The sequence below is a fragment of the Sphaerodactylus townsendi genome, linkage group LG01 (genome assembly GCF_021028975.2).
Source record: "Sphaerodactylus townsendi isolate TG3544 linkage group LG01, MPM_Stown_v2.3, whole genome shotgun sequence".
Lineage (NCBI taxonomy): Eukaryota > Metazoa > Chordata > Lepidosauria > Squamata > Sphaerodactylidae > Sphaerodactylus > Sphaerodactylus townsendi.
In genome coordinates this window covers 80,135,025-80,161,248 of record NC_059425.1, presented here as the reverse complement: position 1 = coordinate 80,161,248, position 26,224 = coordinate 80,135,025, and the positions used below count along the sequence as shown (strand labels likewise).

The following is a 26,224-nucleotide window of genomic DNA, read 5'->3' as shown; positions in this document are numbered from 1 at the left end:
AGAGTTCTCTCCAAATTTTATCCAGTCACTAGACTGCAGTAATCAGCTCCCAGGAGAAAATGGCAGCTTCAGAAGGTGGACTCAATGGTATTACGTAGCTGCTAACCTCCCTGCTGATCCCAGACTCTGCCCTCAGATCTCCTGGAATTTTCCAGCCCGGAGCTGGCAAACCTAATCTGAGCTCTTCTTGTAAGCTTCAGTGGATCTACTTAAAATTGAGCTCAGCATTAAGTACAATTAGAATTTGGTTCCTATTTAAGAGAAAATTTAACCAGGTTCTTTATCAGGGGACATTATATTTTTAATAATCCAGACAAACAAGAGGATTTGCATTGATTGTTTTGTCTTTGTCTATAAAGAATATGACTTCATTATTGTTATTACTGTTATTTACAGTTTAATACAGGTTAGAATTGAGGGATAGCATATCAATTTAATCACAAATAAATATTATTTTAGCATGTTTCCCCTTAAAAACACAATTTTTCTATATTGTAGTATCTCATCAATTGAACATAGGCCATTTCCGCACGGCCACGATGGGGGTTGGGTTGGCGTACACGATGCTGACCCAACCCCCCTGGGTCCTTTCGCACGAGCGGTCCCAGAAACAACCGGGAAGACGGCGCCGCGGAGTGCCGTCGCCCGGTGAACCTGCCATTTCTGTGGCCGTCTGGCGCATCGCCGAGGCTTGGGGACACGCCCCTCCGCCCTGCGCGACTGCTCCGGCGTCGCAGGGCAGGGGGGCGTGTCCCCAGGCCTCGGCGACGCGCTGGATGGCCACAGAAACGGTAGGTGGACAGTGAAAAGGGGGGAGGGAGGGCGCCTTCGAGCCGCTGCCATTTGCATGGCAGCGGCTCGAAGCTGCCGTTTTCTGAAAACCTTGCTGGGGAAGCGAGGCCGGAAAACGGCGGCTTTGCGCCGCTCGGGAGGCGCAAGGGTGGCGCGGCTGCGCAGCAGCTGCACCCCCCTGTGCGAACAGCTCCCTGGGGACGGTGTTTTTGCTCTCCAGGGCACTGTTTCCGGCCCGTGTGGAAAGGGCCATAGGGTTGCTGATCTCCAGGTTGGCCTGGGGATCTCCTGGAATTACAGGTGATCTCCAGACCACAGGTGTCTATTTCCCTGGAGGAAACAGCCATTTTGAATGGTCAAATCCATAGCATTATACCCTGTTGAGATCCCTTCTCTCCTCAGTCCTTGCCATCCTTAGGCTCTACCCCAGTGGTTCTCAACCTTCCTAAAGCCGTAACCCTTCAATATAGCTCCTCATGTTGTGGTGACCCCCAACCGTTTTACAGATGGAGAACACTGATGCAGAAAGTCTTAGGCGACCCCTGTGAAAGGGTCATTCGACCCCCAAAGGGGTCCCGACCCACAGGTTGAGAACCACTGCTCTACCCCAAATCAGGGAAATGGCACTGGGGAAAAGAGTTAGTACTCCTTGTCCTATCCTGCCTTTTGCCTTCTAAAACAGGTCATAGGGTAGTATCAGAAGTACTGTCCATAGCAGTGATGATGGTTTTCATAGAAAAACAACTATCATATTTGCTGGCTTGTGTTCCTGTCCTAATTTAGGCACTATATGCTAAAATTACACTAACAAAAGAGCACTAAATATGACTAAAGACAGAAGCATTTCCAGCATCTATCTACAACAACTAATTTGTACTCCAGTTGAAGTGTGAAGGACCCCATCACTTTAGTACTCTACCCACTTCTAGCTGCAGATTTACAAAACATTTGTGCCTTATGAGAGTTCTATTATAGTTATGTCAAATATAGGACCAGAGTTAGGCTAAGAAAAAAGTGGTTTGTAGAGTATTACATACTGAACGTGTCCGAGGTAATATTTGAACTATCTGTCTAGCTGAAATATAGATTCATTTCAAATTTTCTGATTAGTTGACTGATTGCACAGAATGCCAAGAACTGATCAACTCAGAATTCATTAATTAGTGGGCAGCCCTGCACAACAAAAGTAAGTTTTGAGACTGAAACTATTTACTCACAAACATGCATCTCTATTATTTATTGCTGTCTCAACTACAGATGTATAGCATGGCCTTGGGCAAGTTGCTTAATGCAACCTTTGCTGGTGCTTACTGTCTGTAAAAAGTTCTATTGATCATACCTCATAGGGATATAGGGAAGGGGTGGGGTTAAAAACACTAATGATTACCAGGTGTTCAGATGTTGGAGTGATGAGGACCATGCTAGTGCTTTGATCAAAAAAGAAGACATTAAAAAGGTCACTTGGGAGAGACTTTATTATTAACTCATGGAGGCAATTAGTTCTCATTTTAACCACAGCCTTCTGGTTTATTTGTCTCCACCCTTGTCTTCACAATGTATTATTGTCTACACAGAACATATTAATCTGCAAATGAAGTAACACAGAGAGGGCTTCACAACAACTGAGCCGAGGTCCACCTCATTTAAATAAAAAAAAAGGATTTTTGTATGAATTTAACTTTGTGGGCTGTTTTGTAAAAAGTTCAATTTAAAGAAGTTTAATTTAAAGCATAGTCTCACAAACAGACACAAATCATCAGACAAAGTAATCACTTTACAAAAGGACAGAAAGCAACAAGGCTTCTAGTATACGTCTGGGCACAAGATGCCTATTAGATTGGCTGGGAGGCATGCTGCTTGTTAAATACACAATGTGGTAACACAAAATGCCTTTATTCTGTTGGAAACACTTAACAGCCACATATCACAAGGAACAGTGGAGGAGCTCCCCTGCTGAGCTGACTGATTACCGTTCACAACCTAGCAACAAACCAGCTGAACTAACCACTAAATAAATGTGTGCCTAACCGCACCCACCTCTTTTTTTCTGTACCAAATGGTTGGAAGTGATCCAACACGTATCTTACGAGGCAGCAGTTCCAGCATCAAGACTAACCACCATCCTAAGAGTCACACCCTTCCAAATCAATGGCAGTTGATGGACTCTGAAGAGTATAACTGTTCAGGGTGCTCAGGGTGGCACAGCAAATATGTTTACATCTAGGGAAGACTGTAATTTTGAAAGCTAGTCAGAGATTTATAGAGAACCCAGGACAATGTTGACCACCTCACCTGATCCAGGCCTGTTTGAGAACAATTAGGAACAAATGAGAAAGAAATGCCAGAAGCTGCCCAGAATTCCATTTACCAACTGAAACTTGTTTTCCAGCTGTACCTTTTCTATAGAAAGCTGAATTTGCCAATTTAACATGCTTCAATACCATCCGCACTAAGAAACATGCTCTGTGAGGACAGTTCAGAAACTATAGTTGGTGCAAAATGCAGCAACTGGAATCCTTACTGGGACACACTACTGCAGAGGTAGATAGCTCAGTTGTAGAACATCTGCTTGTTGTATAGAAGGCTCCAGGTTTATTTATTTAATTTATGCTATTTATAATCCACCTTTCTCACTTGGACTCAAAGCGGATTACACAGACTGAGTCAATACAATCAATGGAGGGACATTCCATAACAAGGCAACAGGATTAGTGTTATAGAACCAACCAGAAGTCCAAAAATAGAATTGAAACAAAGCATAAGTGGCACTTGAAACAATGCAAAATTCTGTGGCAGGATTTTAGTTTCAGCAAGCTATGCACTGTAGTACAGACTACAGTCACTAATAATTTATCCAAGTAATTTCGTAAATCACTTTGTACAGTGCTACCCTATTGCCTGCATAGAAAAGCCCTCTGGAATAATTCAGTTTTGCATAGTTTGTGGAAAGTCATGAAAGCAGGAGCCTTCCTAAGCTCCTTAGACAGACTATTCCACAAATTAGATAGTCACAGCAGAAAAGACATATCTATGGGCCACTGCTGATTTTGTCCCACTTGCAGAAGACACTGATCAGATGAGTAAAGCTGTCATGTTGGCACATAGGGAAAGAGATGGTCTCGTAGTTATGAGGGTCCAAGGCCATGAAGGGCTTTGTATGTGATAACTAATACCTTAAATTAAACTCGCACCAGATGGACAGCTAGCGAAATGTCTTAGGATTGGAATAATATGAATGCTCCATCTAGTTCCCGATAATAGAAGAAGAGTTTGGATTTATACCCTTCCTTTGTCTCCTGTAAGGAGACTCAAGGTGGTTTACAAACTCCTTTTCCCTTCCTGTCCGCACAACAGACACCTTGTGAGGTAGGTGGGGCTGAGAGAGTTCTGAAGAACTGTGACTAGCCCAAAGTCACCCAGCAGGAATGTAGGAGTGCGGAAACACATCTGGTTCACCAGATAAGCCTCTGCCACTCAGGTGGAGGATTGGGGAATGAAATCCATTTTTCCATATTAGAGTCTACTGCTTTTAACCACTACACTATGCTGAGCTTCAGTGTTCTGCACAACTGGAGTTTCCAAATTAGTTTTGATGGGAGACCAAGGTACAGTGCCTTGAAGTAATCTAGTCTCAATGTTGCTGAGACATGGATCCAGGATCAGCTGTGTCAAGGTAAAGGAATACACAAAATTACACTTGAAATGACTCTCAGCAATAGCTGTTCAACTCACTGGCGTAATGCCCATTGGGCAAGGTGGGCAGCTGCCCAGAGCATCACCTTGTGGGGAGCATCAAAATGCTGGGTTCGTTTTTGGGTATTTTAGTGGTTTTCCATTTTTGGCCTGCAGGGGGTGCAGTTTTTAGGCTAGTGGCACCAGAATTACAGCGTATCATCAGGAGACTGTCCTTATGCTACCCCCCAGGTTTGGTGAGGTTTGGTTCAGGGAGTCCAAAGTTATGGACTCCCAAAGGGGGTGCCCCTATCCCCCATTGTTTCCAATGGGAGCTAATAGGAGATGGGGGCTACAGTTTTGAGGGTCCATAACTTTGCCCCCCCCCTGAACCAAACTGCACCAAACTTGGGGGGTATCATTAGGGCAGTTTCCTGATGAGACCCTGAAAGTTTTGAGACTGTGCCTTCAGAAATGTGCCCCCCACAGCCTGCAACCCCCATTGACAGCAATTAAGAAAACTCAATGCAGAATAAAGATTCTTGGGCAAATTTCTAGGATGTTCCTGCAGGGGGTGCATTTTTGGATATATTGGCACCAAAATTTCAGGGTATCATCTGGAGATGATGGCACCCCCCCAAGTTTGGTGCAGTTTGGTTCAGGGGGGCCAAAGTTATGGACCCTCAAAACTGTAGCCCCCATCTCCTATTAGCTCCCATTGGAAACAATGGGGGATGGGGCACCCCCTTTGGGAGTCCATAACTTTGGACTCCCTGAACCAAACCTTACCAAACTTGGGGGGTAGCATAAGGACAGTCTCCTGATGATATGCTGAAATTTTGGTGCTGATATGTCTAAAAATGCACCCCCTGCAGGCACCAATGTCCTGGTGCCAAAAAAAATTTGGTCGTGGTGGAGTGGCCGCCCATGGGGGGGCATCCAACTCAGGTTTTGCCCAGGGCTACAGTTTGCCCAGGGCTGCCTTGTTACGCCCCTGGTTCAACTTTGAAAATAAAGTATTACTCAAAAGTAAAACAATTCTCAAGTGTTATTTGATAAACTCAAGAAGTACACCATAGTGCAAAACAATTGAATATCTTGGGTGCTGTGTGGTTTCCGGGCTGTATGGCCGTGTTCTAGCAGCATTCTCTCCTGAAATTTTGCCTGCATCTGTGGCTGGCATCTTCAGAGGATCTGATGTTGGGAAAGCGAGTGGAGTATATATATCTGTTGGAGTGTCCAGGGTGGGTGAAGAAACATTGTCTGTGAGTAACAAAGAAGGCAACCAGGTCAAAAGTTGAGGGCATCTGAATAGAAGTATGAGTAACAATGAAGTCTATAGTCTGGGAGTAACAATGGAGATAGCAAGGTCACTGGTGGGAGCATCTGAATAGAAGTATCCTGGCCTTTGTTTCCTTTGTCTATGGTCATCCTGTGTTTGTGTGGAGCTGGTTAGACACTGTCTTGACTCTAGTATTTTTCAACACTGGCAGCCAAGTTCTGTTCATTTTCATAGTTTCTTCCTTTCTGTTAAAATTTTTTCTTCATTTTCTTTTTCCATAGTAAATTGGATGTTTGGGTGGATCTTGTTGATATGGTCTGGGAACTTGTTTAGTTCTTCTTCTCCGTGGCTCCAAATGGTGAATGTGTCATCCATATAACGGAACCATATGGTGCGGTTTCCAGGGCTTGTTCTTCAAAATGTTCCATATAAAAATTAGCTATTACAGGGCTAAGAGGGCTACCCATGGCTACCCCATCTTTCTGTTCATAGTATTCATTATCCCACTGGAAGTAGCTAGTAGTGAGACAATGTTGAAACAGGGCTGTGATGTCTTTTGGGAATTTCTGGTTAATGAGTGTCATGGTGTCTGCTATGGGGACCTTGGTGAATAGGGAAACCACATCAAAGCTGATCAGTTTGTCATTGGGGTTGAGTTTGAGTTTGCTGATTTTTTCAATGAAGTGGGTTGAGTCCTTAATGTAATGTGTAGTAAGTCCAATATGGATTTGTAGTTGTGTGGCCAGAAACTTTGCCAAATCATATGTAGGAGAACCAATTACACTCACAATAGGTCTGTGTGGAGTGGAGTCCTTGTGGATTTTTGGGAGTCCATACAGTCTAGGAGGGTGAGCTTCAGATTTGCAGAGAAGTTGGCGAATGATTGGATCAATTGAGGAGTTTTTAATCAAGGTGTTGGTTTTCTTGGTGATTTTGTTGGTTGGGTCCTGTTTTAACTTCTTGTATGTTGTGGGGTCCAAAAGTTGTCTGATTTTTTCTTTGTATTGGTCTGTTTCCATGATAACCGTGGCATTACCTTTATCTGCTGGTAGAATGATGATTTCTGAATCAGAATTGAGATCTTTGATGGCTTTTCTTTCTTTCCTTGTTATGTTACTGGAGGGAAGTTTTGCCTTTCTCAGAATCCTTGCTGTTTCCCCTCTTACTTCCTCCGCTTCTTCCTCAGGGAGATGATAAATTGCTGATTCCACATTAGCAATGATGTTTTCTACTGGAATTCTGGTTGTGGTAACAGCCAAGTTGCCTCCTTTTGCTAGTTGCCTCTGAAGATGCCAGCCACAGATGCAGGCGAAACGTCAGGAGAGAATGCTGCTAGAACACGGTCATACAGCCCGGAAACCACACAGCACCCAAGTGATTCCGGCCGTGAAAGCCTTCGACAATAAATTGAATATCATTGTACAAATCATTCTTTAAATCATAAATGTTTTGCACAATGTGTTACAAAAACATTGAAAATATATACAAGTACATTCATCATCAATCTACTGCCCACTAAGCTAACTGGAATCCTGTTTTGAACTGGTCTCAAAATACTTCAAGTTGCTCGTGGTACATGTGAAATCTTTCAGCAATCTTTAGGGTCCATACACTTTCTAAGTTGTTCCAAAACAAAGCGGAATCAACTTTATGGAATCTTTCTGGACAGCGGTCTGTGTGATGGCTCTTACTGCCACAAATGTCCTTAAGGGGCCATTTTTGGGCTAGGCTAAATTGGAAGAAAGCCCTTTTTGCAACTGCATTAACTTGCTTCTGCAGTAACAAAATTAGGTTCCGTATAGCACAAGTTAAAGCATCTGGCAGTAGGTAATGTGAATGACTTCTGCTTGAAATCCTGGAGAGCTACAATCAGAAAATACTGACTGTGGCGGACCAATGGTCTGATTCAGTATAACACAACTTCTGGTATTCACTGTGGTCATATAAAACTAGCACTGTACCATCTCCACTGGGTTCCAGTCTGTTTTGGGGACCAATATAAGGTGCTGGGTTTTGACCTCTTAAACACTAAATGTTGTGAGCCCTGGTATCTAATGCACCATCTCCACATCTGTCATGCCCCCAGAGAAGCTCTTACTATTTTTTATTAAGTCTCAGTTGTCCCTTCAGTTAGTATGGGTTTAGTTCTTCTTGTATAGTGTTTTTTGGGAGGGAACTTTAGTTAGACCCTGTCCCTTTAAGTAGCCCCCTAGCGGCAACAGCCTTACAGTCTTCCTTTTTATTACCCAGTAGTGCTCCTGTTCAGTTAGTTATTATCTAAGGTGCCAGTGGAGCAGGAAGGCTGTAATATCTGTTACATATAAGGTATATAAGGTATAGAGCATTAAATATAAGGTGTTACAGAAAGCAAGGTCCAGATAGAGGACGCTGAAGGAACCAAGAGGAAGCAATGATAAAGTGGACTTTCTTGGAAAAAGTCAAGAAAGGATCAAGGTCTGAAGCTTCAAGCTGTTCCAGTCAAGCAAGTACTCCTGGAAGGAGTTAGGGTCTCCATTCTTCTATGCAATACCCCCCCCCCCTTTTTTTGAACTGTCACACCTTTGCTTGGGTCTCCCACTCTGTTCTGGCCGAGTACAGGGCACCTAGAATATTTTACTTGGGGAACAAAACACTATCTTTCTTATGAAACCAGTATTAATCAGTGGTGGGTTGTCTAGGGCCCGAAGGAAAGTTGTTCTGCTACTGACCCTCATCTGCCTTTCCCCAAGAGCTGAGGTCACATTCATGGAGACCTGCCAGGCTGACGTAAAGACCTTTTTATAGCAGAGGAGCTCTTGTGTGGAGTAAGGGATTCTTAGATGGCCTGTTCTCAACGTTGTTGCTGCCAGTGGCAAAAGGAAATGCCTTTTCATATTTTTTTAACTAATTTTTGATACTATATATTATTTTTGGCTTGAGATTGTATTGTGAATGGCCTTGATAATCAGATACTGTGAAAAGAGCCCTTCAGGGATAGGGCGGGATATAAACAAATGAATTAAACGTTGAAACCAACAAATAAGCAACAATAGCTCTAAATGATTACGAGGTAATTCTGTAGCATGGTAAGAATTCTTGGTTGCTATGCATGCAGATTTTATAAGGTTATTTTCTAGACAGGAATTGCATGCCACAAACATCCAAATTTGTTCAAGTGGTGAGAGACTTGGTAGTTACCAATATTGTTTTTAGAGCAGAAGAATGAGAAGGTGGGAAGAAAAAATTGGCCCCTTCAATTTTGAAAATTTGCCATCTTGAAGAGGTAGATTTTCCTCCCCACTATTTCACTATTTTAGCCAAAAAAGAGTACGTACAATATAACAAGTCTCTCAGACTAGACAGACATTTGATTTGATTCCATATCTGATTCCATTATGATGTTCATTTTTTTTATTTTGCCTCCCCCTTAGAGTCATCCCATCCACCCTAATATATTTGTAGATGTTCTATAAATTGTGCCTCTCAGTTTGTGTTCTTGAATACTGGAACTGGCCGTTAAGAAGCAGACTTGGTCTAACTTGGTCTGCAGTATAACGTTCAACACTATACAAATAAAATACTAAAATACTCAGCTCATGGAACTCCATTACAAACTACCCATTGGTTACTCTGTAGTCAACGTTACAACCATGGCACTTATCCTGTTACTGTGAGGCTGGATTACGGCAGCATACTTTATGTGAGGCTGCCCTTATGGCCAACTTGGAAACTGCAGTAAATTCAAAATACAGCAGCTAGTCTTTTGACTAAAACAGAAAAATTTCAGTGACACTGATATGTTTCCAGGCTCAATCAGTGACACTGATATGTTTCCAGAGCCCCCAGGGGATGGGGCGGTTTATAAATCGAAACAATAAACAAACAAACAAACAAACAAACAAACAAACAAACAAATAAATGTAAGTGGATGATGTTGACCTTTAAAGTCCTTCATGAACTTCATGAGTTACATCCTTGGAGTCAGGTCCCTGTATAAACTTATGTGATATAGTTAGTCATCACATCAACACCTTTCCCTCCCATAGGCCGTTTCCGAAGACGCTCCATTTGGCGATGGGCCTTGGGCGCAAAAGGTTCTGTGGTCGCTGTTGAAGATAGAGGCTGCCGCTAAGGCAACGCGAGCAGCTGGCGACCCGACTCTCTCTTCTTCCTCCCCAAGGGCGTCAAGCTGCCCTAAACAACCCTTTAAAGGGTTGTTGCTGGGGAGGAGCGACTTCTGCGGGCGGCCGGGGTGGCGAATCACACCGGGAAGACGCTACCTCGCTCATCACAGTGGCCAGCTGCTGGCCACAGTCTCGGCCATTACCGCCCCACCTCCAGGGGTCGGAGGGCAGCGTGGCGGGCTGTGGACGCCGGGCAGGCTAATGCAGGAGAACACTGTGGAGTGGGGCGGGATCTACCGGCCTCCGCTTCGCCCGTTCGCATGCTTGCATGCGAACGGGCTTCCGCCCCCACGCCGCCCGCACTCTTGGCGGCGTGGGGGCGGAAGGAGGCCGTGCGGAAACGGCCATAGAGAGGTTTGTTCAGTAGCAGCCCATATGGTGTTTTTTGGTGTTTGTTCTGGTCTCACTAGCAACCCATTCCAGAGAAGGGAGGACTGTTCCTGCCCTCACTATAGTCGTGAAAGACTGTAAGGCAATTTTATTCTGAAGGGTAGGGTTGTCAAAATCCAGGTGGAGTCTAGACATCCCAGAATTAGAAATGATCTCAGACTACAGATACCTGTTCTTCCAGAGGAAAGGGCTGCTTCAGCAGGTAGATTCTATGGTGTTATGTCATGCTGCTGTCTCTTTTCCCCTAATCCAGCTTTTCCCAGGTTCCACTCCTCGATCTCCAGAATTTTCCAGTCCACAGTTGGCAACCCTACTGGATGGCTTTTTGCTGATTTGGTGCAGCTGTTTTCACTAAGGATATGATTTTAAACTCTTATTTTTCATTGTTTCTCTGTATAAACGCCCCCCACCATTTATGCTTTGTGCATATAGTAAACTGTCTTGAGTGCACACTATAGGAAAAGATGGGCTAAAATATTTTACATAAATTGAATAAATCTAGAAGGATATTCTCCTGATGCAATATTTCACTTTTCTGGCATTGATCCAATACATTTTCATTACACTTCAATCAATTTCACAGATAGGACCTCTTTCAGGCAAATATCAAATGTCAATGTTTCATAGAAATCTTTTTGAAAGTCTTGTACCACAATTTGGGAATAAAAAAGGTCACATTGCTGTACTGATTTTCAAAGTAGAAATATGATTTCTAGGGGGAAAATGCATTTTTTTTTCATTTGAAAACTGGGCTAGTACTACAGAATATGAAATTCAAATACTAAAGGGCTGTATTTAATCAATTTTTCTTGGCTGTGGTTCACTCTAACATTAACTACTTAGTTAATCTGTATAAACAAGTAACACATTCAAAAGAAAATAAATTAAATGTTTTGCCTTGAGGAATGGTTTTATTTCGAATGTTTTTGTAGTTACAATATCAGAATGTATATTTTGCTAATGTGAATTGTCTTTTGTTTTCTGGAACATCTTGAAAATGATTTAACGGAAGAATAGCCAAGACTAATTTTTTTCAACAAAACAATTTGAAAAGCAAAGTAGTTAGCACATGGAGAAATCATAGGGGGGAAAAAAAAATCAAACCTGTCTTCTGGAAGGACATTTTTTTCAAAGTTTCAATACCATACTTTTCTGGCAGCCCAATCCAGAGCCCGGGGCAGCTATTGATGGCACCACAGAGTGATTTTCAGTGGTGTGGGAAGACACAAAATCCTCCCTGCTGCTGAAAAGCTCTCCATTGGGCTCAATGGGCTTATGCCACCAACCTGGGCATCAGCATTCCAGAGGCAAAGCCAGGGTGGAAGCTGACTAACATCAGCTCAACCTCCGGCCACTTCTCTGGAATGCCCATGCTACGCAGGTAAGTGCTCAAGGGTGGGGAAATATGCTGGTATAGGGCTCCACTGCCACCACAACTCCTTTCCCCATCTGGACTGCGTCAATAGCATCCTTATAGTGCAGAATCAGTCATTATGATAATAGTATGTAAAAAGTTAAAAAGGCTTTTATTGGGCTTGCCAGCTCCAAGTTGCGAAAGTCCTGGAGATTTAGGGGTGGAACCTCATTCTTTTCTTTTCCATTTTATCTCACAAGAACCCTATGTGGTGAGATGAGAGACGGAGAGGGAGACAGGAGATGCCTTGACAATTATGGTGAGGGAAGGGGTCCAGGCTGTCAAGAGAGAAGCCATCTTAGAGAAAAATTCTAGCCAGAACGCTCATCTTCTGGCACTCTGACTGCTTGCAGGTGTTAGCCAACCCCCTCTCAAACTGATGTTTACTTGACAAGGTCATCTTGAGAGCTTGTTAATTAGCTCACACAGTTCAGTTGTGAATCTGGTATGGAAGGGGGGAACTTTTCTTGAATTTCTTTAGTGAAGCGTTTTGCATCACTTTTATGTGAGTTACTGGGGAGTGACTTGAACTTATCCAAGCCAGAGGTGGGTTACGTTACCATACCAAGGGTAAGCTTTGATGCAAGAATCTTCATTGTTAAGAAGAAGGGGAAAAGATGCTCTTTGCTGGAACAGGGCATTCTTTCCATCTGGGAGAGATAACACACCATCCCTTTAATGTCTTCATTGGAGAGTGCAAGTGTGACAGGCTAGAAGTTTATAGCTTAGCACCAAGAGTGGCTATAGGCCTTCAAGCACATGTCAGGGTACAGTCTGGAAAGAAGATCTGTTCCTTTGTTTGGGGCTTCCTAGTCCAAGACTCTAACCACTACACCACATTGGCTCTGAGATAGATATCTAACATCTTGTATAGTTGCATCTTTATATCTTGTCACACTGAGGCCATTCACAAGAGAGAGAGGCACCCTCTGTTGTGGACGTACCCGAACCTGGCAGATGGGCTAGTCTTCTTTTATGGAAAGTAAGTCTCTGCCAATAATTCCTTTGACTTCTTTTCTTCTAGAGACTTAATCTCAGAACCCTTTTTATACCAAATCAGTGTATTTCTCCTATTTAAGCACTATAGTAATTACAACATAATGCAGGTTTATAGAATGGCCTCATAAAGCATATAAATGGAACAGAACTGTGAGATGCCTTCCTTCCCTAAGCTCTTTTCATATGAAGCAATTGCCTTTCCCTTGAGACTCTTGTGTTTCTGTCAGTTGTAAGTGAACATTTCATAAAATTAAAGGAAAAATGCTGTTTCGGTACAGCTCTGCAAACAGCAGGCAATGAGTCTGCTGTTCTTTTTGTCTACAGTACTGGAAATGCCTCTTACAAGTCACTGGTGCCAATCATCTCTGTGCACTTCTTAACCTCTGGAGAGGCTATTACTAAGACATCTATTGAAAAGAATGGGAATGAATGTTTACCTGCAAGAAAGAAAAAGAAACCGTAGCATTTCTGAGCCAGAAGAGCCTCAGGTGTAAACTGCACAGCTTGTGAAGTATGCAGCCTGGTGTCTGAAATAGTTCCAGATCAAGGTTTAACAAATTGTATGGTGCTAAACTGTATGTAAACAATAGTATTTGGGTTGGAACATGATCAAAGCACTCACACTCTAAAATGACTGAAAAATGAGCAGGTCAATGCCTGGAAAACATAAAATGAGTAAATGAAAATTTTGCCTTAGAGTGTGATTAACAGCTGGCCTTTTTCCCAAGCTCCACCTGCTCTGTATGAAGCTCAGTTTCTCTAGGACTTGCTGAAAAGTTAAGCAACAAACAGGACCACAGCCAGCAGACTGGTAATCTTGTATTCTCATGTTCTACAATGCTGTCATTTATGTGAAAACTTTGATTAAAAATAATTAGGAGTCCTAAAAACCATACATCATATGGTGTCCCTTAATAAACTCTTTGAAGGACTTCACTAATGATTTTTCATTATAGCAGTGTTTAACATTTTTGTATTTTTATGCTACAACATTCCAATTGATCGTTTTTTCTTTTTATATCCTACCACATTTCTCAATGAACTATCAAGGTAGCAAGCTTCCTTTGGAATTATTTGTGCTCTGGCACTGGTTTTGAGTGGACATATAGTATTTCATGTGATGGCTTTTTAATGCACTGATTGGATCTTATGGATTTGCCTTTTAAATAACAAGCCTTGTTCCACTTTAAAAAATTCCATCCCTAGAAGAACAAGGATCCAGCACACTGTATAGTCACTCTAGCTATATGAATAAATATTTTGAAGGGATTTGGATTAGTTTCCCTGACCAACAGTTAATCTTGGTGTCTCCCAAGGATATATTACTGAAAATTGTAAAACGAGAAATGGAACTTTTAGACTTTGCAATGCTAGGAGTGAGAAATTAAAGTGGACTGGATTAGAGCTTTTTCAGTCAAAAAATTACAAAGTATTTTACTCAGGAAATAACAAATGCAGAATGGGGCAAGATGTAGCACAAGCCATCAGGGGCTTTAATGCAAAGTCTGACCAAATAATATTCTTAGACTTTATGGACATAACTATCAACATAACTATCATTCACATTAATGCACCAGCTACAGATGCAGAAAAGGAAGAAATTTGAAAGCTTTTATGCAAGTATCAAGAAAGAAATTTATCACACACCTAAACTAGATTTGCTTATAATCATAGGTGACTATAACACAAAGTAGGAAACAGACCAGAATAAAAAATTGTAGGAAGATTTGGGCTAGGAGCATGAAATTAAGCAGGAAAGTGACTTATAGAATTCTGTCAAGATGACAATTTGTTTATTGAGAACATATATTTCAGACAGTCAGATTACTGTATACACAGACATGCTCTGGAAACTGTTTACCATAAGAACCAACTGTGCTGTGTCAGTTTTATATATGCCTTAACTATATACCTTGTTTTTAATATCTCCCTTAAATTTTATCCATAAAACCCTATTTTGTTTTATGTTGTGTGTTACTCAGGGAGTTACTGGTGCCAAATCCAGATAAACTTGGCTATGTTTCTACACTTAGGTATGGTCACTCTCGACAGCATCAGAGATTGTACTGCAAATTTGCATTAGTTACCGGAGCATATGAAGGGATTTTTTGAAGAAAATCAGCTTGTGTTTCATAGATTCCAACAAAGCTTTTCACTGTTGGATCATGAAAAGCCATGGATATTTTTAAAATAAATGGCTGTGCTGTAACATCTGATGGTTTTGATGTGCAACCTGTACTCTGGACAGGACATGAAAAAAGCAGAATCATTTCAGTTAGCACAGGCATCTTTTATCTCCCTGCCTATTCAAACTTTATTGTTTTGATGTGCAATCTGTACTCTGGACAAGAAGCTACTGTTAGGACAAAATATGGAAAAACAGAATGGTTTGGAATTGGAAAACCTGAGCATGGTTGTTGATGATAGGACATTTTGGATGTGATTAATTATATGGTTGCCTTAAGTCAGAAGTGATTAGATAGCACTTAACATGCACACCCACACATAGGCATTATTCTTCATTTTTGTAGGGTACCTAGTCCATAGTTAAATTTAGTGATATTTTAGTGGGTTCATATCTATGACTGATCTTTTGGCTTTGCTGCTGTACTACAAAATACGTTCTCCTTGTTTCCACTTAGTTACTATTATTGGAATATTGTTATTATGAAATATTACAATTAAGCCAGCAGCTCAGAGCTCCACTTAGCATTCCAGAACATGTATGGAACTCCACAAAAGCAAGAATCTCTTATTCACTTCAGTATTGCAAACAGTATTTTATTCACTTCAGTATTGCAAACAGAAACTTGTGAACTGTAGAGATATATGTATAGAGATATATTTATAGAGATATATAGAGATATTTCCTATAGCAATGTTAGCAAAAAGCCACAAGTGTTTATGTGGATATGTGGGAATGTGGATAAGGGGGAACCAGTGGACATTGTCTACTTGGATTTCCAAAAGGCTTTCGACAAAGTTCCTCACCAGAGACTATTGAGAAAACTCAGCAATGAAGGAATAAGAGGGGAAGTCCTCCTATGGATTAAAAACTGGTTAAGAAACAGGAAGCAAAGAGTGGGTGTAAATGGGAAGTTCTCACAATGGAGAGATGTAGGGAGTGGTGTCCCCCAAGGATCCGTTTTGGGACCAGTGCTCTTTAACCTATTCATAAATGACCTGGAAGTAGGGGTGGGTAGCGTGGTGGCCAAGTTTGCAGATGATACCAAATTATGTAGTGTGGTGAGAACCACAAAGGATTGCGAAGAGCTCCAAGCGGACCTTGATAAATTAGGTGAGTGGGCTAAGAAATGGCAAATGCAGTTCAATGTAGCAAAATGCAAAGTGATGCACATAGGGGCAAAAAATCCAAACTTCACATACAAGCTACAAGGGTCAGTGCTATCAGTCACAGACCAGGAAAGGGATTTGGGCGTCTTAGTTGATAGTTCCATGGGAATGTCAACTCAATGCATGGCAGCTGTGAAAAAGGCAAACTCTATGCTGGGGATCATTAGAAAAGGAATTGAGAATAAAACTGCAAAGATTGTCATGCCCTTATATAAAGCAGTGGTGCGACCGCACTTGGAGTACTGTGTCCAGTTCTGGTCGCCGCATCTCAAAAAGGATATTGAGGAGATAGAAAAAGTGCAGAGAAGGGCAACAAGGATGATTGAGGGACTGGAGCACCTTCCCTATGAGGAGAGGCTGCAGCGTTTGGGACTCTTTAGTTTGGAGAGGAGACGGCTGAGGGGGGATATGATTGAAGTCTATAAAATTATACATGGGGTAGAAAATGTTGACAGAGATAAATTTTTCTCTCTTTCTCACAATACTAAAACCAGGGGGCATACATTGAAAATGCTGGGGGGAAGAATTAGCACTAATAAAAGGAAACACTTCTTCACGCAACGTGTGATTGGTGTTTGGAATATGCTGCCACAGGAGGTGGTGATGGCCACTAACCTGGATAGCTTTAAAAGGGGCTTGGACAGATTTATGGAGGAGAAGTCGATTTATGGCTACCAATCTTGATCCTCTTTGATCTGAGATTGCAAATGCCTTAACAGACCAGGTGCTCGGGAGCAACAGCCGCAGAAGGCCATTGCTTTCACATCCTGCATGTGAGCTCCCAAAGGCACCTGGTGGGCCACTGCGAGTAGCAGAGAGCTGGACTAGATGGACTCTGGTCTGATCCAGCTGGCTTGTTCCTATGTTCTTATGTTCTTATGTCACGCTTACAATGTATGGCTTAGCTTTCTATAGGAACTTGTGGCTTTTTACAGCTTGGATTTTCAGAACCCCAGGATTAAGTCAAGGCAATCAAATACATAGTTGTTTTACTGATGATCTGCTGAAGGTAAACTCTGAAAATGTGGTTTATACTGTGGAGCATGTTTCAGTTCAGATAGAAGATTGTAGATTCTTACTGCCTTTTGGAGTCTTATGGCCTTGGGAGAGCTATCATGGGAATTTAGACAGTCTCAGAACATGTAGGACTTCAAGTGTTATACCGCAGTTACAAATATGTACACTGAGACTGTGACGATTTGAAAACATCTGGATTTGAATAATTATATGGACTTTGGGATGCTAGTTTGTCTTAATTATATGTAATTTGAAACTATAACTGTGTAGTAACTGAAATAACATTTGGTGCTTATCCACGTTATGATTTCAATCAGCTGTTGTGATAAATGGTAGTGATTATCATAGTGATGTGTCACTGTGACATATGCATAAATAAGCTCTGCTCACTAGCATTTACTAAAAGGAGTAAACCATACTAGTATTGTATTGTCGAAGGCTTTCATGGCCGGATTCAGCTGATTCTGGTGGGTTTTCTGGGCTGTGTGGCCATGGTCTGGTGGATCTTGTTCCTAACGTTTCGCCTGCATCTGTGGCTGGCATCTTCAGAGGTGTATCACAGTGTGTAACAGTCTTCCCTCTGTGATACACCTCTGAAGATGCCAGCCACAGATGCAGGTGAAATGTTAGGAACAAAATCCACCAGACCACGGCCACACAGCCTGGAAAACCCACCAGAACCATATTAGTATTGTAATCCTATGACACCTTGTGACACCTTGTGACTGAATTCCATTGAATATAGTGGAATTTAGTTTAAGTGAAAAGATTCCTAGACATTTTTGAGATACGCTCATGTGATTAGCAACATAAGATCTTTGGGTGTACATTCAGAGATAAAGATGTATAATAAAAATAGTACTGTACTGGAAATCAGACAATTTGGATCAGAAATGTTCAGAAAGTACAGATGTGTTTAGCTGAAGCTGCATACGCATACTCATACTATTCACTGTTCAGAATTTTAATATAAATCTTGAGAAACCCGTATAGTTTTCAGTATATCTAACCTTGAACAGTATTTTAGGGAAAAAATGCTGCACTCACTTGTACAGCTAGAGGAGACTTCAACAACCTCTATCATAACTCACTTGTCAAAATGACAAATTTTTCTCATTCCAAAATCTTTTATCGTTTATCACTTCTGATGTTTTTAACTTATGTTACAAGAGCTAAGTACAATAAGGACATGTGTGTTAAACTACATTTGGGGATAGTGCTAGACAAAATAACTGAATGCTCCCAACATTATCTTTAAAATATCCTTTATGGGGGAAAAACAGCAAGAAATCATGAAGACACAAAAGTACTGAAAATGTTAAGTTGTGAAGAGAAATAGCTTTTATGAACTTTTGATCTTAGGTGCCCCTTAAAATGCATGTATAAAATTTATTCATAGGATTGTGTTAAATTATCACTGAATCTGAGATCATGAGGACATTTAAAAATCTTTTTTTCTCTGTTTAAGAGTGCTAGTATCAGCGGGGGAGGAAGATTTGATTAGCAAAATTGAGTTGGGGTTGAAAAGTTAACCTTCCCCTCTGGCTCCCCATGTGACCCCAATCTAAGCCAGGGCTGTTCATCCTTTCATTTTTCCTTTTGCAGATGAATGGACTTTAATTTGTCACTTTTTTTTGTCCTTTAGGTACCAGGTGAATAGGTGAAGGGAGAGAATTCTATAGATGAAGCACCACAACAGATAATTTCTTGTCTCTTGTAGCTGTCCATTTCACCTCTAAAGGTGAGATCACACAAAGTAGGTTAATATCTAATGAGTTACTATTTGATAGGCGTGTATGGGAGCAGGCAGTTCTGCAGATACTCTAGTTCCAGGCCATTTAGGGCTTTAAAGCTATGAAGCAACATTTTGAATCGTGCCCTAAACTATATCAGTGGCTAGTGGATCTCTTGAAGTACTAGGGCCGTGGTGGCGAACCTATGGCACTCCAGATGTTAATGGACTACAATTCCCATTATCCCCTGCCAGCATGGCCTATTGGCTGGCAGGAGCTGATGGGAATTGTACTTCATGAACATCTGGAATGCCATAGGGTTGCCACCACTGTACTAGGGTGATGTGTTTTCTCATATCCTTACTAGCAAACAGTCTTACTGTCCTTATAAACAAACGATAGTTTACAATAGATTTCATAAACAGCTCCATACATTCCAGTAATCAAAACTGGATGTGAACAGAACAGTGCATAAGAAGAAGAGTTTGGATTTATATCACCCCTTTCTCTCCTGCAGGAGGCTCAAAGGGGCTTACAATCTCCTTGCCCTTCCCCCATCACAACAAACACCCTGTGAGGTAGGTGGGGCTGAGAGAGCTCCGAGAAGCTGTGACTAGTCCAAGGTCACCCAGCTGGCGTGTGTGGGAGTGTACAGGCTAATCTGAATTCCCCAGATAAGCCTCCACAGCTCAGGCGGCAGAGCTGGGAATCAAATCCAGTTCCTCCAGATTAGATACACGAGTTCTTAACCTCCTATGCCACTGCTGCTCCTACGCCACTGCATAACTGGTGAGATCACTTGTTGCCAAGATGGGCTGCTGCTGGTGACTGAGTCATAGTTGGATTTGTGCCATAGATGATACTTGGCTGTCCATTTGTAAGGCTAATAGTTTAGGTAGGAGAGTGCAACTCCATCTATAATAGACTGCACCATAAGCGGTTTTTGAAGGATTTACTTTAGTAGAATCTCCTAGTTGTATAGTCTACAATTACAGTTTTAGGTTTGTTATATCAAGCAGTGGTTATGTACAACTTTGGTAGGTAGTTCGTCTTTGGAGAACAACTTGGTTGTGTGGGATGAGTCTGAAAATAATGATAATCCTGTTTATAGCAAGACCTACCTATTATTTTTGTACACCTTTATCAGTCCCTTTATGGGAAATGTCCTGCCAAACACTTCATAGTCATTCATAGGGGGATCTGCCTGTTCATCCTAATTTTTTTCATTTAAGCAAACAAGGATGAATTACACTTTTAATGCAGAGGTTATTTTGTACGTTATACAAATATAATTGTGTAAATATAGTAACAGCTGTAATGTATCTTTGTAGGGTCAGCCACTAACGGGAGAACTTTATGAAAGGGCTGTCTGAAGCCAAAGTTGGATATAATAGAACAGGAGTCCTCAACATGGTGCTAGTGGGTGCCATGGTGCCTGTCAGAACCTTTTCCGGTAACCAGGTAGGGCTTTTGCTCAGCAAGGCTTCTGATTAACTATGGGAGATTTGACTAGCTATGCAAATGTTTTAAAATATTGCTTTGGCACCAGCTGCCACCACATCACAACGTTCTATGCTGTATTACTGAAGTTAAACTGTGACAATCATATTGTAGCTGACTTTGCCTCTGGTAGCCGCCATTTCGTGGCAGCCATTTCATTGCTTTGCCCATCATGCTATATCAGAACTCCAAATGTGCCCATGGGTTCAAAAAGATTGTGGACTCCTGAAACAGAAGATGGATCTGAATGAATTAGGAAGCAGACAATAAATGACATCTAAAAATCTGAATGTGTGGTATCGTGGGTCAGTCCTGGACAGTAGAAAATCCCCTGAAGAGGAAATGTTTAGGGAGATACCAGCTCTGACAGAAACCCAGCACAATGAGTCTAAAGAGCAGCAGGAGATTTTGGCAGAAAATCTCCAGCCTTGTAAGCCATTCCTGACTTCCAGCCAGTCACCATCTGAGAGAACTCAAGCCCTTAGTTCACCAGACTCACCTGCAGAGCAACTATGGTGGCATCTGAGAGCTGAATTGCAGATTAAGCATCACCCGGTTATTATATAGATACTGATTGCTTGAAAGTAGTGAGTTCTTGCAGGATGAAGGTTAAGGGCTACCCAGCTAACTACAAATGGGGGTGGGGGTCAGCAAGCAGTAGTGGGTGCAATTGCGCAATTTCCTTGTGGCTGTGTTGCCATCCCTCTGCTTCATCTTCTGGAAAACCTGAACTTCAGATTGGAACAGTATTACCTCACCCCTTGGCTTGCCCCTGACTGTGTGCTGACTGGCTGATGGATTTCTGCCTTCTTAACTTCAGACTGGTACAGGCATTCTCCACACAGTGCTTTGCTTGTGTGATTGTTTTTGGAGCAACTCCAAATGCTGAAACCCGACCCTTGTGCTATGTGGGAGCCAGTATGGATTGCATCCACCAATTGACAGGGAAAACAAACCATCTTTCCTTAGAGGGTAATGGATGACCCAGCAGCTGCCCTCGCTGACCTTGCTGCTCAAAACCAAATAATTCCTTCCTTCCTTCCTTCCTTCCTTCCTTCCTTCCTTCCTTCCTTCCTTCCTTCCTTCCTTCCTTCCTTCCTTCCTTCCTTCCTTCCTTCCTTCCTTCCTTCCTTCCTTCCTTCCTTCCTTCCTTCCTTCCTTCCTTCCTTCCTTCCTTCCTTCCTTCCTTCCTTCCTTCCTTCCTTCATATGCCGCTCTCCTGAAACCGCTTAAAGCGGTTCACAAAATTCATACAATACAATATGGTATAAAAGTTACTAACTCAATCATTATCTAATTATTAAACATTAAAAAACATACTAAACAAGCTAAACTCACATGCGACTTATAAAAATCCTTACATGCTCCCACCCTCCTAGGAGAGTCTGGCAATAGTACAGATGACATGGAAAGACAATGGGGAGGCTTTGGCCTCAACTGAATGCTTGGTGAAATAATTCAGTTTTACTGGCCCTGTGGAACTCTTTCAGATTTTGCAGGACCCGAATAGAAGATGGTAAAGCAATCCACCTAGTGGGGGCTGGAGCAGCAAATGCCCTAGCCCTGGTTGAAGCTAGATGTATCTCCAAGGGGCAGGGATCACCAAGAGGTTAGCCTCCGAGGAATGGAGGGTCCAATTAGGGCAGTACCAGGAGATGCTGTTCTTAAGTTATGAAGGTCCCAGCCGGCTAATGGCCTTAAAGGTTAATACCAACACTTTAAACTTAACTCGGAACTCAACTGGGAGCCAATGTAGTGAGTGGAGAACTGGTGTAATGTGCTCCCACGATGGTACACCTGCCAGAAGCCTAGCCACTGCGTGTTGGACCAGCTTCAAACGCCAAATCAGGGATGAGGAAGGCCAGCGCAGAGAAAGTTACAGTAGTCAAGTCTAGAAGTGACCGTTGCATGGATCACTGTGGCCAAGTCGCTCTAAGAGATATATGGGGCCAGCTGTCGAGCTTGGCGAAGATGGAAAAAAGCTGTTTTTGCCATATGGGTCACAACCAAGCCTAAGCCGTGCCCTGGATTCCAAGGCGGTGGATCAGAAGATGGTGATCGACCATGTCAAAAGCTGCGGTAAGACCTAGCAATACCAGCAATGCTGATCCGCCTCTGTCAAGCTGCATGCAGAGCTGAACTGTGACAGCAACAACCACTGTCTCTGTCTCGAACCCAGCATGGAAACCAGACTGGAAGGGATCCAAGGCCAATGTATCATTCAGAAAGGTCTGTGCTTCTCCAACACCACTCTCTCAATTACCTTGCCCAGAAACGAACAATTTGAAACCAGGTGGTAATTGGCCAGTTCACTTGAATCTAAAGTTGGTCTTTTCAAGAGTGGGCAAACCATCATCCAAGACTGAACACAAAGATGAGCAAGGGGCTTCTAGTTCTCTCTTTCCTTTAGTTGTGTTATTTCATTGTTCCATAGTAGTAATTCCTTATAAGTTAACCATGGCTTGTTATTTATATTTTGTAAATTTAACAACTTTATGTTCGTGATGCCCGGTAGGGAATTTTAGTGTAGTAGTGATATTTATATCTATCCCATATTGTTATGAGAGCAAGGAATTGACAGTGAAATTGAAATGAATTGACAGTGAAAGCTGTATCTCCAATGGAGCATTTTCTTTTTCACCATGAGAGTGGATAAGTGTTGTTCACTTTTGATGAAACAATTAAAAAGGTGCATTCAAATGCCACTAAGGTAACTTCTGAACTTGCCCCCTACCTCTGATCATGTTCCCTGCTGGTCATGAACCTGCCGATAGCTGAATAGCTTGATTTTGCACTTTTTCTTTGCCACACTAAACTATGACAGCATCCTGAGAGAACGGGATGGAATGTCAGGAACTGTGATCTATACATTCAAATTACTGTTTACATAGTGTTACTTTTTAAGATTTGAGTTCAGACGCAACTTTAAACAGCAGTAGTATAACTCCTGCTTTTTGTATGTAACCATGACAGTAACTCATTGCTTTCATGAACAGTGGAGATGGAATTTCAGGTCGGAATGCTAGCATTCAAGGTGCTGAAAAGAATACTCATTAGTTATACTGAAGGTGTCCTCCAAGAATTGCTTGCTGAATGCTCTCAGAAATTTCCTGAGGTTGTGCTATTGCATTGTAAGGCAAAAGGCTATCTGGCCTTTACAGTAACACTTCTTTTTGGCCCTAGATCAGTATTCTATCAACTAGCTCATCATTATTGTTTCTGCAAGGTCATATCTATGACACAAATGGCTAGTTATCAATAAAACTGCACTCTGACTTTGAAGCACATGGGGTAGTTACAATGAGAAGTGAAGTGTTTCATTTTTGAGAGAGTATCTGTTTCATCCTTTAATATTGCCTGCTTTCTTCTGGCTGTTATTATTTATTTATTAATTATTAAATTTATTATACCACCCACCCCCGAAGGGTTCTGAGTGGTGAACAGAATAATCAAACATTAAAATCACAACAACCATAAAACTGTAATTAAACATAAAAACAGAACAAGATTACAGATGGTGATAAAAATCCCATCAAAGTCAGAAACAATCGAATGCAGCTCCTTATCATGGGGGTGGACCAATGATGGAAAATATGGTTAGCAATCAACAATTACTCTCCTCCAAATGCTTGGCGGAACAGCTCAGTCTTTAGAGTCCCATGGAACTGGCCAAGGTCCTGCAGGGCCCTAATGGTTGGTGGAAGAATGTTCCACCATATTGGGGCAAATGCACTGAAGGCGCTGGTCCAGGTGGAGGCTAACCAAATCATGGAGGGGGCAGAGACCACCAGCAAATTGGCCTCTGCAGAACGCAGAGGCCAGGTGGGGACATAGGGGGAAAGACAGGTATGAGGTATGAGGGCCCCAGGCCATGAATGCCTTAAAGTTTTAACCTGGTGTGCCTCAACCATCCAGCTACTGCCTTCAAACAGTGGTGCAGAGCCGCAGGGACAGTAACTGACCCACCCTCCATCAACAGAATGAGCTGAGTGTCATCCGCATACTGATGACAGATCAGTCCAAAGCTCTGCACCAGCTGAGCAAGGGGTTGCATGTAGATGTTGAATAACAGTGGGGACAAAAGAGCCCCCTGCGACACCCCACATTGAAGGGGCACCGCCAGGAATCCCTGTCTCCACACCTCACTTGCTGAGTCTGGTCCTGGAGAAATGAGATGAGCCAATTTAAGGCAACACTACGAACCCCAGAAACGGCCAGGCAGTGGGCCAAAAGATCATGATTGATTGTATCAAACGCTGTGGTCAGGTCTAACAATACCAATAGCACCGATCCACCTCGGTCCAACTGAACGTGGAGTGTATCTGTGACGGCTGTTAGGACAGCCGACTCATGCCCAGCACGGAAGCCGGACTGGAAGGGATCAAGTGCGGATGTGTCATCCAGAAAGCCCTGAAGCTGCTCCAACACCGTTCTCTCAATTATCTTCCCCAGAAACGATAGGTTTGAAAGAGGGCAGTAATTGGCCAGATCACTAGGATCTAAAGATGGTCTTTTCAATAGTGGGCGGACCACCACCTCCTTCAACCCATCTGGAAACACCCCTTAGTTAAAAGCCCTGGATGATAAGTAGGGAACTATAGAATGTTTAGAATGTGGTAGCCCATTTGCTGTCTGAGGCTAATTATGGGAAACATAGACCTCCCATTTTACAGTCTTTGCTCGGGCTGCTCGTATGTTTTTCAAATTCAATTTAAGATGGTGGTGCTTGCCTTTTCACACTTTTCACAGATTTATATTTTAAAAAAACTTTTAGCTACCTTTGATATTAGTTAACTGGGAGAAAAGCAAGCTTATACATACTTTAAAAAGATAAATAAATAATGTTTTCTTATGGTATAGAAATGGAATCAGTATAAAAAGGTTTGAAAAATAAGAAGTTGTTTCATTGTAGGAAAACAGATCTAATTTTATTAGTAAGGTAGAGAATAATTTTTCTGCGCACACATTCATGTGACCAGACAGAAAATGACCCATAGAGGGCCTCATAAATTAGATCCAGTCATGTTTGCTTCAAAAAGCCAGGGCTATCCAGTGACAATAAACAGCAATTCTACTAAATACAAATTCTATCAGTTAACTCAAGCGAGAACCAAATCCTGTCAGGCTATCTGGTTGTTGTCACTGTTTTGCAGTGCAGAGATTTTAGGGGTAAAACTGATAATTTGCAGACTGAATGTCTCCTATACAATGGCTGTCTGACAGTGAAAGGAGATTTTCCACAGAGAAATTGCAGTGCACTGACACAACCTTGAGGACTGTCTAGACTTGGACAATTGGCACTGATGGTGATGTCTACATTAGTACAGAAGCACTATGCATTCTTTGAGATGCTTCTGACACTGCACTGTTCCAGTAGGCACTTATAATGAAATGACTTGGTTGTGATCATAAGTAACAGATAGGAATTTTCTGTTCTGGAAGTCTCTATTAAAGACAAAGTAGACTGTTTTCACTGACTTGGTTATTTTTAGGGGGAAATGTGACTTGTTCTAGTCGGTAGCAGCTATGGATGCAGGCCTGCTTTGGCTTCGTGGGGCAGCAGTCCACAGATTGCGCCACCACCCTCCACTCAGTGATTGATGTGGCCTGTAGCTGGAAACCATACACAATGGGTGTGCCAGACGAAACACGGGCCGCGCATTTGTTTAAATGCAGGCGAAAGGATCCTACCATCTGAATTTTGTCAGGAAGCAAGGTGTGAAAGGGAAGAACGAGAAGGATGATAATAGATGAATACATAGAAATACAGTCACAGAATTAGGCAAGAATTATATACAGATACAAAAATGAATTATGTTGAGTGCACATTTTGTTCAGCCAAGATTTTATATGGTGCAGTAAAAACCTTATGCTCACTATATTGCATGCAAGGATATTCCACCCACCA

At 42.1% G+C, this 26,224-nt stretch overlaps 1 protein-coding gene across 3 annotated transcripts in view; it reads left to right on the top strand.

Moving 5' to 3' along the window:
* Positions 1-26,224, top strand: part of KIF26B (kinesin family member 26B) — a 399,021-nt gene that overhangs the window by 62,281 nt on the left and 310,516 nt on the right. Inside the window, exon 1 of one of the 3 annotated variants that reach the window (XM_048484878.1) lies at positions 18,752-18,824. The exons of the other annotated variants lie outside the window; for them this stretch is intronic. The gene's annotated coding sequence lies outside the window, so the exon portion shown is untranslated. Of the gene's footprint in view, positions 1-18,751; positions 18,825-26,224 lie in introns of those variants that run through there. 3 annotated transcript variants of the gene reach the window in all.